Raw genomic sequence first — 19357 nt, 5'->3', positions numbered from 1 at the left:
GCTCCCAGAAAATGCCCACTCATCACGTCCCCATTGCAAAGTCTTGGCTTTTCCAGTTACACGTAGTCAGACCCAAGACCCTCAAAATGGTGCTGCTGGCGCCCAAAATGGCGCCGCCGGCTCCCAAAATGGCGATTCTAGTAGCGAAAGCGAGGAAGAGGAACAATCAAATACCCCTAGTTCTAACGAAGAAGAGCAGGAAGAAGCTAGCACTACCTCAACAGTTAAATATAAAAAACTCAGTTTAAAATATTTAGAAAAATTAAAAAAGGCAGTGAGTAATTATGGCGCTACCGCCCCCTTCACGCTCACCCTATTAGAGTCTCAGTGAAAAAGAACTCACTCCTAACGATTGGTCCCAATTAGCCAGAGCTGCCCTGTCCGGCGGTGATTTCCTGTTGTGGAAATCCGATTATGAAGAGCATTGTAAAAAGTATGCCACCCGTAATGCCCGTAAAGCCACCTCTAAAACCTGGACATTAAACAAATTTTTAGGTCAAAGCCCCTACCATCAGAATAATAAGCAGGCTCAATTCCCCCCAGGTCTCCTAGCGCAAATACAAACGGCCGCGCTCAGAGCATGGAAAAAACTTCCGCAAAAGGGTGCCGCCACTGCCTCTCTTGCTAAATTAAGACAGGGGCCCGATGAACCGTATAGCGAATTCCTTAGCCGCCTGCAAAACATGGCTGAGCGCCTATTTGGGGCCAGCGAAAACGAAAGTGATTTTATTAAACACCTGGCCTATGAAAATGCTAACGCTGCCTGCCAAGCAGCAATCCGTCCCTTTCGTAATACCAATCTTAATAATTACATAAAGCTCTGTTCTGGCATTGGGCCACTCAAACTCTTGGAATAGCCATTGGTGCTGCCCTTCAAAATTTTGCAGCGCAGCATAAAAATTTTACGGCACAAGCAAAGCCTCCAACGTGCTATAACTGTAAACAACCTGGCCATTTTTCAAAAAATTGCCCCGTGCCACAAACCAGTTCCTCTTTACCCATTACTAATAAACCCCCATTGCCGCCCTCTCTTTGTCCCCACTGTAAAAAGGGGTTCCATTGGGCGTCTGAATGCCATTCTCGAGCAGACATAAATGGCCAACCCCTTAAGCCTAAGCCCCAGGGAAACTTCCAATGGGGCCGGCCCCAGGCCCCAACCAGAATGAACCCAGGGGCAGTACGGTTCGTTCGACCATCCTCAGTCACAATACCAGCTCTCCCCACCATAAACCATGCTGCCGTGTCGCAGACTTATGGAGAGCAACAGCAGGAAGCGCAGGGATGGACCTCTGTACCACCTCCAAATCAATATTAACCCCAGAAAACAGTCCTCTCCTCATACCAACAGGAGTTTATGGACCACTGCCCCCAAATACCTTTGGCCTCATCTTAGGAAGAGCCAGTACCGCCCTTCACGGGATTCAAATCACCCCAGGTGTGCTAGATAATGACTTTAAAGGTGAAATACAAATAATTGCAGCCACCTCAAACAATATTATCCCTATTCCTTCTGGCTCTCGAATAGCCCAACTTATAATACTCCCCATTCAGCATATCAACTCAAACTTCAAAAAACTCCAGCGCCCTACAGAGGCCCCTGGATCCTCCGATATTTTTTGGGCACAACCAATATCCCATAATCGGCCCATCTTACGATTAAAGTTAAATGGTAAACCGTTTGAAGGAATTTTAGACACAGGGGCTGACGCCACAATTATATCCTCAAATCACTGGCCTAAATCCTGGCCTCTCACGGCCGCTGCCACCCACTTACAAGGAATAGGCGAAACCACAAATCCCCTACAGAGTTCACAAACCCTTAAATGGGAGGATGAGGAAGGAAACACTGGTACAGTTATACCATATGTTATCTCCCATCTCCCCGTCAATCTATGGGGCAGAGATATCTTAACTCAAATGAAAGTTTTTATGTGCAGCCCTAGTGATACAGTTACTGCTCAAATGCTAAAAATGAATTTTCTCCCTGGCAAAGGCCTAGGCAAAGCTAATCAAGGAATAAGACAGCCCATCTCTATAACACCTAATATAGCTAGAACAGGACTCGGGCTCTCCCAAAATTTAGCCTGACGGCCATTGACATCCCTGTACCCCATGCTGAAAAAATCTCTTGGAAATCCATAGAACCAGTATGGGTTGATCAATGGCCCCTAACTCAGGAAAAAACCTTAGCGGCTATAGAGTTAGTACAGGAACAACTTAATGCCGGACATATTGAACCTACTCAGTCCCCTTGGAACACTCTTACTTTTGTTATAAAAAAGAAATCAGGCAAATGGAAACTTTTGCAAGATTTACGAGCTGTAAACAAAGCAATTTTGCCCATGGGAGCACTGCAACCTGGCCTCCCTTCACCAGTTGCTATCCCTATTAATTTTCATAAAATAGTCATAGATTTAAAAGATTGTTTTTTCTCCATACCTCTTCACCTGGAAGACAGGCAACATTTTGCCTTTAGTGTTCCTCAAATCAATTTTCAAGGCCCTATGCCCCGATTTCAATGGAAAGTCTTGCCACAGGGCATGGCCAATAGTCCGACTTTATGCCAAAAATTTGTTGCTGACGCTGTTAACCCTGTCAGACAACTGTGGCCACAGATCTACATTCTCCATTACATGGATGATATCCTGTTAGCGAGTCAGGACATGTCCAACCTACATTCTTGTTTTCAAGACCTTCTTAAAAATTTAACAGCAAAAGGTCTTCAAATAGCCCCTAATAAAGTACAAACTTCAGACCCCTTTTCTTATCTAGGGTTCAAGCTTTGGCACCAGCAAGTTTTAACACCCTGCATTCAACTGCGAACCTCCCATCTACTAACGTTAAATGACTTCCAAAAACTTTTAGGGGACATTCAATGGCTTCGCCCCTACCTAAAGCTACCCACTGAAGCTCTTCTGCCACTCAATAATGTCTTAAAAGGAGACGCAAACCCCTCCTCTCCCTGAAGCGTAACTCCAGAGGCAATGCAGGCACTTACCATCGTAAACCAAGCTATCCAAAATCAAACTTGCTATCAAATAAATTACCACCAACCCTTAATTTTTATAATTCTTGCTACAACCCACACGCCTACAGGCGTATTCTGGCAATCCAATTTAAAACAACCAAACGGGCGAGGCCACCCACTACTCTGGGTTCATCTCCCAGCTACTCCAACAAAGGTGCTCTCACCGTATATTTCTCTTATAGCTGCCCTCATAACTAAAGGCCGACAAACTAGTCGCCAATTGTTTGGAAAAGACCCTGATTCCCTTATCGTCCCGTACACCCAAGATCAAATCCATTGGCGTTTTCAAACCGACGACGAATGGGCTATCGCATACTCTTCACTCCTAGGCGATACTGATAATCATTACCCAAGCGATCCATTAATTCAGTTCGCCAAAATCCATCAATTCACCTTCCCAAAAATCACTAAAGCAAAACCCATAGACTCTGCTACCTTAGTCTTTACTGATGGTTCAGCAAATGGGACTGCAGCATACGTCATCCAGGGTCAAGCATTTTCCGTGCACTCTCCCTATACTTCAGCTCAACTTGTCGAGCTCTATGCAGTCTTACAGGTTTTTTCCCACCTTCAAAACCAACCTTTTAATTTATACACGGATAGTGCATATATAGCTCAGTCCATACCGTTATTAGAAACAACTCCATTTATCAAACCGTCCACCAATGCAGTCCCCTTATTCTCAAAGCTACAAAAATTAATTCTCAAACGACAGCTCCCTTTCTTCATAGGACACCTCCCTGCCCATCAGAACCTGCCAGGCCCTCTAGCGGAAGGCAATACGCTAGCAGATGCTGCCACCCAATTAATATGTTCCAATCTTTCTAATTCTCTAACCTTAGCTTCCCAAGCCCATGCCCAACACCACCTAAATGCAAACACCCTCCGCCTAAAATTCAATATTACAAGGGAACAAGTAAGGGATATTGTTAAAGCCTGCAAAAACTGTGTAACCCAACTGCCAGTCCCTCATTTGGGAGTTAACCCAAAAGGGCTTATCCCAAATGAAATCTGGCAAATGGATGTCACCCACTTTGCCAGCTTTGGGCAACTCAAATATATTCATGTTTGCGTTGACACATATAGTGGATTTATTCAAGCTAGTTTGCAAACAGGAGAAGCTTCAAAACATGTTATTTCTCACTTGCTGCATTGTTTCACCATTTTAGGCCAGCCTAAACTCATTAAAACAGACAATGGGCCTGGATATACTGGCAAAAATTTTCAAACCTTTTGTCAGCAATTACAAATTAAGCATATTACGGGAATACCATATAACCCCCAGGGCCAGGGAATAGTAGAACGAACACATTGCACCCTAAAAAATGCTTTGTGTCGCCTAGCCGAAAGCACTCTCAACCTCACAAAACAACGTCCCCGAGACCTTTTACATCATGCTCTTTTTGTTCTTAACTTCCTAACTCTGGATGATAAAGGGCAATCTGCAGCCAACAGACATTGGCATCCCAAAACACAGATGCAACAAGCCACTGTTATGTGGCATGACCCCTTAACGTCAAAATGGAATGGACCTGACCCCGTTATCATCTGGGGACGAGGTTCTGCTTGCATATATGACCAAGAAAAAGAGGGTCCTCGCTGGCTTCCAGAAAAACTAATTAGACATGTTAATCCTCCACTGTCAAAACAAGCCCCCAAATCCCCCCTTCCCTTTAACAATAACCTTTCCAGGGAACAAACCCCTCCCTGAGAAAAAATTTCTCTCCTTTTTTCTCTTCCAGCACGTCGCCAACTTTGCTGTAGCCTGCCCAGAACACGCCCAGCCTATGTGCAGCCGGCAACTAAGAGAAGCCCAACTTACAGGTTTGCCCCATCACTGAGACCACATGAACTATTGGCTCTTACTAATTGGCTCTCTGGCCTTACTGTTTGCGGCTGGATTGGCAGCCGTTGCCCCAGAACATTGGAACCCGTTAGAGAAAATCCTGCTTGCTACAACGTACTTGTGCGTTGTAGGGTGTATCACTCTGCTAGCTTGCTTTCCTTAACAGAACAAAAAACCTATAACCCCTATTAGTATGGCCTTGTTAAGCCTACTACCACTCAAAATTGCCGCTTTATGCCTTCTCCTACCTAGTATATCGCATGGCAATCCTAATCGCAATTCCAACCCCCATCAGCCTTGGAAATGGACCCTTGCGTGATGGGAAGATTCCAAAATAATTCTTTGCAATACCACTGCAGGACGCCCCTCTTTTGTTTTTAATGCCACTGATCTGTTTCCCCCTCCTAATCCAAAACCTGTCGGTTATCCTGGCAGCCTTAATATACAGAATTATTACATGTGCCCATCCTCAAATCCTGGAAAACCGTACTGCAATTCCCCCTATGAGTACTACTGTGCATACTGGGGGTGTGAAACACTGGCCACTAGCTGGAAACCCTATGCCCCTGACAAATTTCTAAATCTTACAGAGGTCCCATATACTTGCCAGAACCCAGGCAACCACTGGTACGATAGGTACCTCTGTCCAAAAAAACTTATGCTCACCGTACTAGACCCTACTGATACCTCTTGGCTCATGGGTCGAACTTGGGGCTTCCGAATCTATTTAGCAGGATCCCACCCGGGATCTCTTATTCTAATAAAAAAAGCAGTACAGCAAAAACCATCCGCCATAGGGCCAAATGTACTGCTAGCTCCCCCGTCCCCAACATCTCCTCCTCGCAAAACTGCCAGTTATTCCTCCACTACCAACCCAACATTGTCACCCTCAAGCTCTTTCATAGAGCCAATCTATAACTCACTTTGGTCAATACTCCAAGCCACCTTTCTCTCTCTAAACTCCTCCCAGCCTAACCTTACTCGCAGTTGCTGGCTATGTTTCTCTATTAATCCCCCTTTTTATGATGCTGTAGCCCTTAATACCTCATTTAATATTTCTGACGAAGACAATCCTCCCCAATGTCCTTGGAATACAACAAAAATTGGCCTCACCATGCAATCCGTTATCCATTCTGGGCATTGTATTGGTAACGTTTCCCCCTCCTTAAAAAAGGTCTGTGCACAGTCGTCCTTTCCATCGCAAGGTAAATTCTATATTCCCCCTACAGGGGCAAAATGGCTGTGCTCTTCCACGGGGCTTACTCCTTGCGTATCAGCAAAAGCCCTCACTGAAACTAAGGAAATGTGCCTCTTGGTGGCTGTGCTACCCCGTGTCCTCTTCCATGAAGAAAAAGACCTTTATCAACACTGGGACGAGCAATCTCCAACCATGCTAAGAAACAAAAGAGAAATTATCACGGCTGTCACTATTGCCTCTCTTTTAGGTATTGCTGGCCTAGGCACCGGAACCACCTCTATCATCCTCCAACACCAAGGCTTCTCCCACCTAAGAACTGCTATAGATGAAGATTTAGCCCGCATTGAAACCTCCATCACCCATCTTGAAAAATCCCTTACGTCCCTATCGGAGGTTGTTCTCCAAAACAGAAGAGGTTTGGATCTGCTTTTCCTTAAGCAGGGAGGGCTTTGTGCTGCACTAGGTGAGGAATGTTGCTTTTACGCTGACCATTCTGGCACAGTTAAAGATTCCATGACCAAACTTAGAGAAGGAATTGCAAACTGCAAACGTGAGTGGGAAGCCCAAGGAGGCCCCTCCTGGGGATTCAATGGAGTCCTCCCTTACCTCCTCCCTATATTAGGCCCCTTGATAACCCTAATCCTAATAATATCTTTTGCTCCTTGGGCCATAAGAAGAATAATACAGCTAGTAAAGGACCAAGTTGATTCTGCCCTAGGCAAGCCTATTCAAGTGCATTATCACCGGCTTCACCTCGCTGACCAAGGTGTGGATCCAGAAAATCTGCCTGCTACCCACCCTTTCGGGTAAGAAAGCCCCCTCCTACGGGAGCAGCATATAACTCGAAAGTATGCTTCTAGCTTATGCTATGATTGGTACCGCCGGGTGCGAGGCAAAGCACTGCAAAGGAGGGTCAAAACAATTAAAGGCCATTTTCGAGCTCCTTGAGAAGTATGCCTCATTTGCATAGGGGTTCGCTCTGCACAAATTCCCCTCCCCAGAAAAACAGAAGCCACAAACAACTTGGGGAATGAGGCCTCTACTTCCCCCAGCAGGTTAATGCCAAAAGAATGCTCGATCAGCATTCTTCCTCCATCCTTTTGAAAAACAAAGGGAGGAGATGTAGAGGGCGATTTAGGTAGCATGCATGAAGTCCACCTTCAGCTATGCCGGAGATGTGCAACATGGCCGCCAGGGCTGATACAACAATAGCTTAAGTTACCCTCAGCCTTCTTTATGGAAGTAGTTCGTGCCAAAAGTGCTAGTTCGCGCCAAAAATGCTAACCCTACATCTGCCATCCGCTCTAACAACAGCAGCCACCAATCCTAGACCGCCACGAGCCCTTGCTAGCCACTTCCCCTTCTCCTAGAGTACATATGCTCTGCCTCCTCAATAAAGATTTGCAGCTTGATCGGAATCTTTGTCTTGCTGTCATTCCTCGTGTCTCTTGTCCCATACCATTCCTCCCTCACAGGACTCGGAGCTTCCGTTGAACGTCCCGCGGGCCGGGACAGTTACAGAACACTGAGAACACTGTATATGGCAAAACGAATGCTTTAAAATATTATGGCAATTTTAAGACGATGATTTTCAGTGGTATTTGTAGAATGCCACAGCAGGGCACTATGAAAACTGCAAAGATATTTACTTTTGGACCTTTCTTTGAAAAATCCCCCATCTTTCAGTCCCCATTCCTTAACTTTTAGATATCAATCATCCTGAATATAGACTCAAAACTGACGAGTTCCAACCCTCACACATGTACACATTCCAAACGCACATTTTAAATTTACTTCTCTTCCCTTAAAATTTCCTAAGGTCCAAAATCTGGCCAAATATAATGTTTTATTAGAGCTCCCAGGACTCAACAATAGCTGCTAATGCCAAAATTGAGTCATCACTGATGATTAAGATACTCCATTATTCTAAACTTCCACGTACTCAGGCAAAGAACCTTGGAGTTATCCTGACTTTCTCTCTCCCCACATCAATCCTTCAGGAAAAACTGTTGGCTCTACCTTCAGAATATATTTAGAATCTGAATTCTTATTACCTCTACTGCCACCATTCTGGTCCAAGCCACCATCAATTCTTACCCAGACTACTGAAACAAGTCTTCTAAATGGTCTCCCCACTTCCATCCTTACCAACTCCGAAAGTTTACTCTCAACTCAATGGCAGCACAGTCTGCCTTTAGACTCTGACAACCAGGGTGCAGACCTGACACCTTAGGGGCCCTTACTCTGGCTCTCCTCCATTAATATGAACACACAGGGCCAAGGGGATGTGGCCACCTGGAACCTGCACACACACGGCCCCCCTTCTAGACCTACTCTCTGGTACCTGAGACTGGGAGAATTCTCTGCCCAAACATCCCAAGCCTGCTTCTAGAGTCAAATGACAGTGAAAAGCCAACGAAGATTCCCTAGAGGAAAATGACATAAGATTTGTAGGTTACAGAGGAATCTAAATGGCAAACAGATCTGGAGAGGAGATTAGTGATTAAAGATGCTACTAATCCAGAGATTATAAGGAAATTAAAGCTGTAGCAGTGGTGAAACAAAGAAAGGAGTCAACACAGAATTAGTGCTTAATAAACAATGGTTAAAAAAAGTGATTCATATTGAAGATTAAGAATAAGAGAAGAATCTAGGGCTCTCCTATCTACTTTTATTTAAAATGGACCAAATCATAGAGATAATTTAAACATGTTTGTGACAAATCACAGAATAATTATTAATTCAGCTTCCCTGCAGACATGAATGAAGAGGGAAATAACATTTGTTTACACTAAGCATTTTCATTTTTAAAGTTCCCTTCAGCAAATCTTTAAAGTTTAAGATTTTTTCATTATAAATTTTAAAGAGGTGGTATGAGTTGGCACCTTGCATAACATTCAGAAAAGGTGGCTCAATAGAAAAAACCATGGAAAGAATATGCTTCTGTTTATTCTGGGATTATCTCTGGGTAGTGGAACTACAAATTCTTCTATTATCTTCTATCTATCCACACTTCCGAAGTTTTAAAAAAAATGAACATGTTACTTGTATAACTTCAAAGTAGAAATAGCCCAGAAAGATAGTGCTATGTAGATGCTAAATTATACACTAGACTCTTCACTCCTTTCACCTCTTTTCTGCAAATATATTCCCTTGGTTACAAAGAATGTGCCTAATCCATTGCAGTTGTTACCAAATATATCTATTTTGATGACAGCAGGGTGTGACACATATAATTGAAGAGCATGACTCCATTCCAGGCAAGACTGTGAAAAGGGTCAATGTTGATCAGATGCCATCTCTCTGAGAGGGATTATAGCAGAGGAGAGGTATTATAGCAAAATTGTTAGAGAGTACACTCTGGAACCCAAATGTCTGAAATTTAATCGCTGTATTTACTATGTGACCATGGCCAAATTATTTATACTCCCTGTACCTCAGTTTTCTTCTATGTGAAATAAGTAGTAGTAATACCAAACTCAAAGGGTTTTTGTAAATTTATATACTTGTAAAGCACTTAGAAAAATTCCTGGCACTTAATGAGACCCTCAGTAGATCTTAGTTGCCATTATTATTATTATCATCATTATTATAAATGCTAGTTTTCTTCTGGTTTATCATTTTCCCCAGACATTTATCCAGGGGTCCATTCTTCCCAACCAAATGTGTACTAAGCCCCACTACGGTGCTAACTGATAATTAAGATGTTAGCCGAGAACCAAGGTCTGACCTCTCCCAGGGGTATTTGCATTTTAAAAGGGGGTCTCTCAAAGATAAAATCTTTTAAAAATCCAAAGAAGTGAAACCAGAATGGTGGAGTGACAGATCATGAGATTAATATTTTAGGGCAGGGGGCCCACTTACCCTGTCTACTTATGAAAGAAACTGGTCCTGGCAATGACGGTCAGAGAATAAAGCAAGCGCAAACACACGGGGTAGGGGGGTGGACCGACTGAGAGAAGGGCACGAAAGAAAGGATGAGAGAGCCAGGCTGCTGCTTGCTAGCCAGCAGAGATGTTCAGTTTGCTCTACTGCCTAGAGGCCAAGAAGGCAAAGCCCTGAGATGGTTCTTAGAGGAAAAGAAAGTGGGAATATTTTCTTGAAACTTCCTATTTTCCTTTTCTGGATTCAGAGCACTTTTCATTTGCTAATCCACTGCTGTGCAGCTATGTATGAATTCTGTGTGGCTCCAGAAGATTGGATATATGATTTCTGGCAGTGTATTCATATTAAAGAGATATGCCATAACAAAAACACTTTATACTCCCTATGCAGATTCTGATAAAATATCACCTGTACCTATATATCACCATACAAATAGTTAACAAGATTTGAATTAGATATATAAAAATTAAAATTATCTGTACTATTTTTGCATATTTTTAAAATGTTTCACACTTGAAATTCAAATTAGTAGGTATGAAATAGCTTTTTTTAACCAAGTTATCTTTATTTTAAAGGCAGATGAACTTAGAAATATGCTAAAAGCTTCTACTGGTCATTCTTCAGTGCTTAAAGCCAATAAAAATTTAAATTTCATCAAAGAAAACCATTCAAACTATTCATGCCATATCTAAGCATTTGCATTTTTAAAATTCCCTTCAGCAAATCTTTAAAGTTTAAGATTTACTGAAAACTAATTGTTTTACATAGAATATAACATTAAAGCAATTATAAAATAGAAAGCTGAATGACTAAAAGACAAATAAAAACATAAGATCTTATTAAAGTATTTTTAATCAACAGTTTATACCATACCCCAATGTCAAATAAGATGACAGGTAAATATAGTTCAACAGCACAAATTCCTTATACTTAGCACCCAGTGAAGACTCTGAAATTAATTTTCATTTACTTGAGTTATAGCCTTTTGCAATGTATAATCCTGGCTTTAAGCATGTAGAAATACCTTCCTGATCTATTTTAAGGGCTTCTCTTCTTTAAACTATGTTCAACCTTCTTCTTATAGTGAACCCCTACCAGCAGAGGTCAATTATCAAGTCTAGATATATGATTACCAAGGTTTAATTGTTAGCCCTAACCTTGCGAACCAGTCTGTCTCAGGAACACCTCATACTTGGTTTACCTATACATCTTGCTTTCACAGAATTAAGTTTCTTTTCCAACATTCTCTTATTAAAGACACTGTATTACCATTCTAGTTGCTAGGCTAGAAATCTTGAAAGATTTTTGACTCCTTACTTCCATCTTATCCACTCCCCCATTCAATTCGTCACCAAAGTATATAGGGTTACCATGCCCTAAGTCTATTCCTTTCCCTTTCCAGAACTATCACTCTCGTTGTGGACTTGATTACATCATTCCTGAAGCAGAGCAGTTGCCTCCAAACTGGTCTTTCATCATCCAGACTCTCACTCTCTTCCACACTATCCTGACAAATTAATCTCCAAGTTTTGCTTTGAGCTTTCAACTCTTTTACTTAAAATACTCCAGTGGTTCCACAAGGTCCAATAAAGCAGTGACTTTTGAACTCTGAGGCTCTGAGTAAGAAATTTTATACTGTAACCCTGTAAATGTGTACACATACACACACATACCCTGGAGCAAAAGTTCAATCCTTATAATAATGTATTCTGATTGATACTTCCTATTTTATTTCATTTTTTAAAAAATGACTCATTAACCTGATTCATAACAGTTTGAAAAATACTGCAATAAAAGTATTATACTTTCCTTGGTCTTGCTTTCAACAGTTTTCACAATCAGATCCCAACTTACCTTCTTTGCCTCATCTTCTTACCACTCTACCTGTCATGTGTACATTCCAGTAAAAAAAAATCACTCATAGGTAAATTTCCCAAACTCATCTTCACCATTCTCAAGGTCCAATTCCTCCATAAAGCATTCCCATAAAAAACTCTTCTCCTCTAACTTCTTAAAGGACTGGGGTTGTTCCACTGTTACGTCACTCACAAATATGAAGCCTCATGTTTGTGCACACATCCTTTCTCTGCTACCTAACTGTTGTGTAGCTCCTTAAGAACAGGGACAGGCTACATCTCAAACATCGTTTTACTGCTTGAAGGGTAAATTTAAAAGTTTCTAAGGGTTTTATGAAGATCTCAATGGATAGCCATATTGTTTCAGGCTGCTAAAATTTCAAATATCAAGAGATATGGTGGGTCTTGGTACTTTCTTCTATGATCAGTGATTGAGATGCTTCATGGATCACTAGTGACCAAAACCTTTCCCCACCTCAAACAAGTGGCCATTTTTCTGCATGATCAGTCAAGGCACAGTTTCCTGATACTCTGTGGTGTTATTATTCTACTTGGTAACTTAACCAGAGCGTACTATGTGCCACGCCCCATGTTATATGCATTCAGAGACCCAAAAAAGGTTTTATACAATTTCCCCTAATTAGGTTACCTTAAATTTTGGTGTGAATATGCAATCAACTGTTAAATAAATACTTGTTCTCCAAGTAAATACTACAGACTACAAGAATCACTGAAAAATGAGGGGATCTAACTTTTCATCAAAAATTAACATTCCATTGTAAATTTCAGTTGTATTTTTTCAACATAATCTTCTCAACTACTCTTTACAAGGAAAGCATGGGATGGTACAATATAGTTTAAGCTTTGGAAGTTCCCACAAGAGGTCAGATACCAATGGCCAATAGTATGAATAAAGTAATCTGTATCTTCCAATCAATGCAATTAATAGTACAATTTTCAGATTCTTCACTTTAAAAAGTATGTTTTAATGAAAGTCAGGAAGTTATTACGAAAAACAAACATCACTGATTTCAGCTGGCAGTGGACTCACCACCCCTCCCTCTCATCCCACACAGGCAGTGACTTTTCATTTTCACTCCTATAATTTAATTCTTTGCATTGTATGTATCATGATATGAAATATATAGTTGCATACATGGAGACAAATTTTGGAGAACATGTACTATACTTCCCTTCTTCATTGTAACTTTTTTTACTCACAACTAAAATTCTTTAAGCAGTTAAAAAAAAAGACAAAACCTACCCTCAGACCCTCCCCTCCTCCTCTCCAGAGATGCGTGGGGTGGCAGTTGGCGGGGAAGGGGATAGGGAAAGCTGAGGCGGGTGGGAGGGCAACAGGCTCAGGCAATTGTGGGAAATGGCTTATATACATTCCTAAAAAGAATTAGTCATCTGTTATTTTAAAATCCGAACAGGCATTAAAATAACATCATCATGCCCTATTAAGAAGCTTTCCCTTTTCGTATCTCATACTTAGGTCAAATAATTGTCATATTTACACTTTATATAATTCTTAGTATGTCTTATATATAACAATAGGCAGTTTTACAATTGTTAAAGAATTTCTTAAAAGTCTTGAAAGACCACAAAATAAATCTAAACTCCTTCACATAGCATACAATAGCCTTCAAAATGTGGCACAATATATACTTTTCTACTCTCATCTATGACCAGTGACTTCCCCCACATCTTTTGTAAAAATATATATTTTTATATATAAATGTACAAATGACCACGTTTTGAATACATTTAATTCTAACGACTTTCATAACTGGGATAGGAACTACTATTTCATAGGAAATGGGCATACACATTTTATATAAATACTTAAACATACTTTGATTAAAGAAAAACATTAGTACCATTGGACATAAAGTAGAATAAATTTTTAAATAAACTTTCTCACAGTAACCATCTTTATCTCCTTTAAGAAAATCCTCCTCCCTGAGACCTCCAACAGAAATGGGTAAAGAGGAGGCATATGTTGAATTTTATTTTAACAAAGATAATTTTTGAAACAAAACTTATTTTTCCTTTAACAGTACAAAATAATCTAAATAGATCCTCTAAAGATAGGAAAAGTAGGAAGATTTATTTCTCATAATAAAAGGTAGGAGGAAATGGGAATTTCAGTACATGTAGGCCTTAGGAATTACTAAACCCCAACCCCCATTTTAACCACCACAATCGTTATATCCATTTGGATAAGAATGAAATACCTTTAGCCATAGTAATTACGGCAAATCCTACCCACTCTTTAGAAGCAGTTTCAATTTTCCATTTCCTCCATGGAACCACCAAAGCAACCTGTCTTCTAAAGAGATGTTTGGAAAACGCCAAGGGTCAAGCATACTGTCTGGTACATAGAAAGGGGTGCAATATTTTTGAATGAACTAATTATTGAATGAGTGAATACAATGGGTCCTCAAACTCTCCCTGCTCCCTCTTATGTATGCTATTATGCCTATTATGTGCTTTGGCACCTCTCATCAATCATGATGTATTTCTCTTCCTTTATCCTTAGAGAAAGGCCCTGGTTATTCTTTCTTCCCCTAGAGATCTAAAATCTGTAATTATCCTTATCTCGCTTGAAACTCATTAAACAATAAAAGGATACCCTTTTTCTCCTGGATCTTCCTCATGTCTCTAACATGCTCTTCTGAAGCACAGAGATTGAATCTAGTTGACTATTTATAACACAAAGCTCCAGGAAAGCAAGTTCTGCCTCCAGGTTATTTGAATTTATCACTCATGCCTACTAACAAGTAATTCATTCATGGGCAATTTTGGTCCAAAGTATTTATCGTTAGTGTCAAACCACCATACTTACACATCAACCAACTGCAGCTAATTTCATAACAATGGGGGAAACATTCAGCAAAATACTGCACATTCTACTACACGTTAAATAAATTGAGTCACAAATACTTTGCTTGTGTGTAAAATACCTAGACTCTCCACTCTATCATTTGCATACAACCATGATTTGGTCTAACAAGTACATCTTTGGATCATAAATAATTTTTTTCCTATGACAGGTAAAATTTCATTAAACATTCTTTATAATAAAGTTTTTATGATGTCTGAAAGTTCTGTGAATGTCAACTGTATTTTTTACAATAATCTTAATCTTTGCCAGAAAGCCTGTATTTATAAACTCTTATATTTTAGTTACTTGTCACCGATTTAGACTTGGTTCTAATGGCAAAACAGTCCCATTATTGAATCCAGAGAATGTTTTGGGCACACAATTTATTTCCTATCTTGATTGGACTCCTGAGTTTATGCCCCAGCCTCTCTAATCTCCTTTGACCAGGCAACACCATTAGAATCGGGCAACCATGACTGTTCTGTGTAACACTGCAGAAGAGAAACTTAAAAACACCATATTTTCCTGCTCTTAAGAATGCAAAATTTCTCTGTACCTCTACTGTTCAACAACCCAATTCAACAAACATTTACATGGTTTTTCGCCATTATCTTAAGCAGTTAGCCAGGTGCTAGGGTTACACAAAATAGTCAGGCAATGCCCTCAAAAAAAAATAACAGAAAATCCTTTTCTGTATCCACAAAATGCTATAACACTCAATAAGATTAGAGTGTGCATAAGAAAAGTTTGGTAGAGAGTATATGACAACTCATTCCCTATTTTTTATTTTTTGTAGCACAAAAAGAACAATCTATGGGAAAGAAAGGGAAGAAACAGTTGGGTAGAGACATGATTTCTATCACTGCATTCCAAATATTTAACCCAAATCTTCTACAGGTTTTCTATGTTAAATATTTCAAAAGATGTATTATATTACAATACTGTACTTTGACTCAATTGCTTAGAATTTTTTTATTAAACTAAAACAAAATCTTGAAAAATTAATATTTGGAGGAAAACAAGACTGATGCATAATCAAAACAGCCAAAACATTTCAATTTTCTTAACTATATGCATTGAACTGTTACCTTTCTTCAAACTCTCAATATCTCTAAATTTCAACTTTGATATTCTACAATAAAAAAAACTGGATTGAGAAATCCAACATCCACTGTATTAACAGCTAATATACAAAAAATTAGAGAAACTGGAGTGGGGAGAGGGCAGCTGAATGTGCCAAAATGTTTAAAATCTCTTTCAAATCCACTGAGATGCTAAATTAAGGATACAGAGATTAGGGTTCCAAGAATATAAAGTTTTCAACTCCTTCAAGACTAATGAATATTGAATTTTACTGAGAATACGTAATATTCTATAAACATGTGCTTAATTCATGTTTAGCTTTCTGAATATGATCACAGTGAACAGCCAGTTCTTTTTCCTTGTTTACACCAAATGCTGGTTTTGAAGACAAGTCAAAAAGGAATTCCAAGCCCAAAACGTTATCATCCTTACTTTTACTCCCCCCCACCCCAGGTAGCTACTTAACAGATAATAAGAATCAAGGGCAGGGCTTCTGGCTTCAGGGTCGTATTTCCACGGTAATTTCAAAAGGATTGGGGGTGGTTGAGGAAGAAGTGAATCTCCCAAGAAGTGATAAATTACTTTTTATGACGAAAATTAAAATTGCAATAGTTACCAGTAGAATTTACAACAGTTCACACTTGCAGTTGAAATTATGTTTCACTTTCTTTTTTGTGAGGGAGGGCGGTGGGCTACCATCTCTTAACCTTGAGCAGTCTTTTTTTTTTTTAATTAACCCTTTCACGCCGACGTTTCTTATGCCAAAAACTGAGTTTAGCCTATCAGCATTTCTTCCCCGAAGGCCAGCGGGAATGATTTTAGCGAGCTGGTATTTAAAAACTGGAAAAGTCTACATGTGGCAGCAGGTGCTGGCAGCGCTGGGACCCGATCGATGCAAGGCAGGCTAGACTCGGAGAAGCACACTTCTCCTAACGGGGCACTACAACCACCCTTCCAAAGTATCCCAGGGACTGCGAGCATCACTTCGAGCAGTCTGGGCCAGGGGTAGGATGCGGTTTTATCACGACAGTGCCCAGAACAAGAGCCCGGGTCAGGTTTTCTCAGCGCTCGGGGCTGAGGGTCAGGGCACAACACTTCCCTCCGTATCCCCTCCGGTGTATTCCGCCCCTTCTTTCCTCGAAGCGTCCCCCTCCAGCCCAGTCAGAGCGGGATGACTACGCTGTGCCCCGGCCACAAAGGACGCAGCATCCCCAGGCATTCGTGAGGTGACCACCAGGACACCGTCTGGGGCATCGCACGACCCACCGAAACTTCCCAGAGGCGCCAATTCTAAATTCGCCGGACCCGCCGCCGCCGCCTCCGCGCGCCGCTCGCTCGGCTCGCTCCGCTCCGTCCGTCCGTCGCCCCCTCTCCCTCCCTCAGGACCCCCTGCGCGGCGGGAAAACGCCGCCAGGTGCCTCCCCGCCCTGGGGGCTCCAGTCGGACATCCGCTCCGGCAGAAAGCCTCGCTCTGCCAACCGCCGCAGCCGCACGCGCCTCTCACGCACACTCACCAGCCCGAGCCCGAGCGGCCATCTTAGCGCTCTCCCCCGGCCCTCCCGCCCCTCGGTTCGGCGGCGGCGGCGGCGGCGGCCCGGTCCGGCGGTTACGTCATCGTGACGCTACGGCGGGCCCCACCCCCGCGTCCCCGACGAGCCCCGGAGTCAGTCGGCGCGGTTACCGCAGTGGCAGGGGACAGCTACAGGGACTGGCTCCCGCGGTTCAACTCGGCGTTCGGGGCGTTGGGTTTTGCTAAACGCTGTACGCGGCTCTGCGTAGACCATGATGCTTCCTTCCCCGGTGGGCTTCGCACCTGTGTATCTGTCGGCACCTGGAAGGATATATCCGCTGTTTCCTACGTGCTTGTGAGATGCAGAATATTCCACAGGCGTCGTTACTCTTTTGCTGAATGTCTGTGACTCGCACAGCCTCGAGTTGTTCGGCAGAAATACGTGCCAATTCCGTTATCTTCAAAATCTGCCCGAGTTTAGCTGAAGTAGAAACTGAGTGGATGAAAGGAGAAACCGGGCTGCAAGAAAACGTTTCCTTCCAGAGGAGGCACCTGGCTGTTAGCTCATGTGGCGGTGACGGCTTTAAATTCGGCTTCCTCAGACAACAGTACGGCGAGGAATGCTTGAGATTGGGCAACTTCCTGAGAAATACGATTTAAGGGACACGAAAAGCCGTTTCTGTCCAAAATTACCCAACCTGAAATTGCCATCTTTAAAATAATGAAATAGATACAGAAAATAGACTAAGAGAAAAATCTGGAGAAGAGGAAAATCAAGGCTAAAGGTACATGAAAATTAATCTATTAATATTTATTGAGTTCTTTATGCCCAGCTTTGGGCCAGATCAATATCCCAGCGACCCTAAGAGGGGGGATAGGGGAACTGAGAATTAAAAGACATTATCTTCCTAAAGTGAACTTAAACAAGCAAGTCAAAGTTAATAACACACGTCAATAGAGTGCACAATCTTGCAATATATAAGGCAAGCTATAAAACCTCATATTCATGTCCTTAAATCAGCAATTCCCCTTTGGGGACTATCTTTCAATGGTATGACCTGAAAAGGAAAAATGACGTGCACAAAGATATTCATAGCATATTGTCCAAGTGCCAGAAATTTGGAGAGAGAAAAAATGTCTAACCAAAGGGAAATGGTTACTTAATTTCTGGACTATTAATCTCAGAAATTCTTGTGTAGATAACAAAATGGCAATAGAGTCTAATCAATTCATATTTGGAAAAAAATACCAAGTTTGTACATGAAGAGGACAACCATGTAAAGTATAGTTTTGCATATAAAGATTAAAGAAATGAATTTGATAAACGTAGCTTAATAAACTGTTTCATTCTTTCCAAGCCAATTCTGTCCCCAGTGCATTCCTCCCACTCAGAACATATGAACTGCATGTCTTCTAGTCTTGCCCACCACTTGAATTGCAAAAATGCGCTAAGAATACATGAGGGCATCTCTAAGAGGAAGTATTTCATCAAATTAAGTATTTTTGTGTTCAATATGGTTTTCCATATGGTTCCTAGAAACCAAAATCTAAAAGGTCAAAAATGCTTGCTCTCCTTTTCTAATGTCATAATAAAACTATTCCGGACAGTCATTTGGCAGACTGTATCAAGCCTTTAAAAAGTTATCGTCCTGTGAACTAGTAATTCCACTTTAGGAATACGAAGAGTTTTACCTGAGACTTAGCTTAGAAGGTTGTTCATCTCAATGCTATTTAGAATAGTGAAAACTGGAAACAATTATTCAGCACTATGGGGATGGTTAGGTATACCTGGTGTATTAAAGAATATTATAGAATCATCAAAAATCTGTTTTTTGAAAAATATTAAATGAAGGATGTATAGGCATATGTGCCTATTATACCCATTCTTCCAAAGGGTTCCTTCTTCATACTTTCACTTAGTGGAACCACATAAACCCTCCCCTCCTCTTGGCAGCTTATTGGATTGACCTAATGACAGTCAATCCATAGGAAGCTTGTTGAAGCTCTACCCAAAAAACTGCTCATGGTGAAAGATAGATTGGATGGATTGAATAGTGGTTT

General features: G+C 41.3%; 1 protein-coding gene across 1 annotated transcript in view; it reads right to left on the bottom strand.

The window, feature by feature from the left end:
- The window catches only part of USP44 (ubiquitin specific peptidase 44), a 33004-nt gene extending 15933 nt beyond the window's left edge, over nt 1-17071 (bottom strand). Inside the window, exon 1 of the mRNA XM_037845957.1 lies at nt 17053-17071. The gene's annotated coding sequence lies outside the window, so the exon portion shown is untranslated. The remainder of the gene's footprint in view (nt 1-17052) is intronic.
- Nucleotides 17072-19357: the final 2286 nt, after the last annotated feature.

Source organism: Choloepus didactylus, chromosome 8 (genome assembly GCF_015220235.1).
Source record: "Choloepus didactylus isolate mChoDid1 chromosome 8, mChoDid1.pri, whole genome shotgun sequence".
Lineage (NCBI taxonomy): Eukaryota > Metazoa > Chordata > Mammalia > Pilosa > Megalonychidae > Choloepus > Choloepus didactylus.
This window is presented reverse-complemented; position numbering and strand designations above follow the sequence as displayed.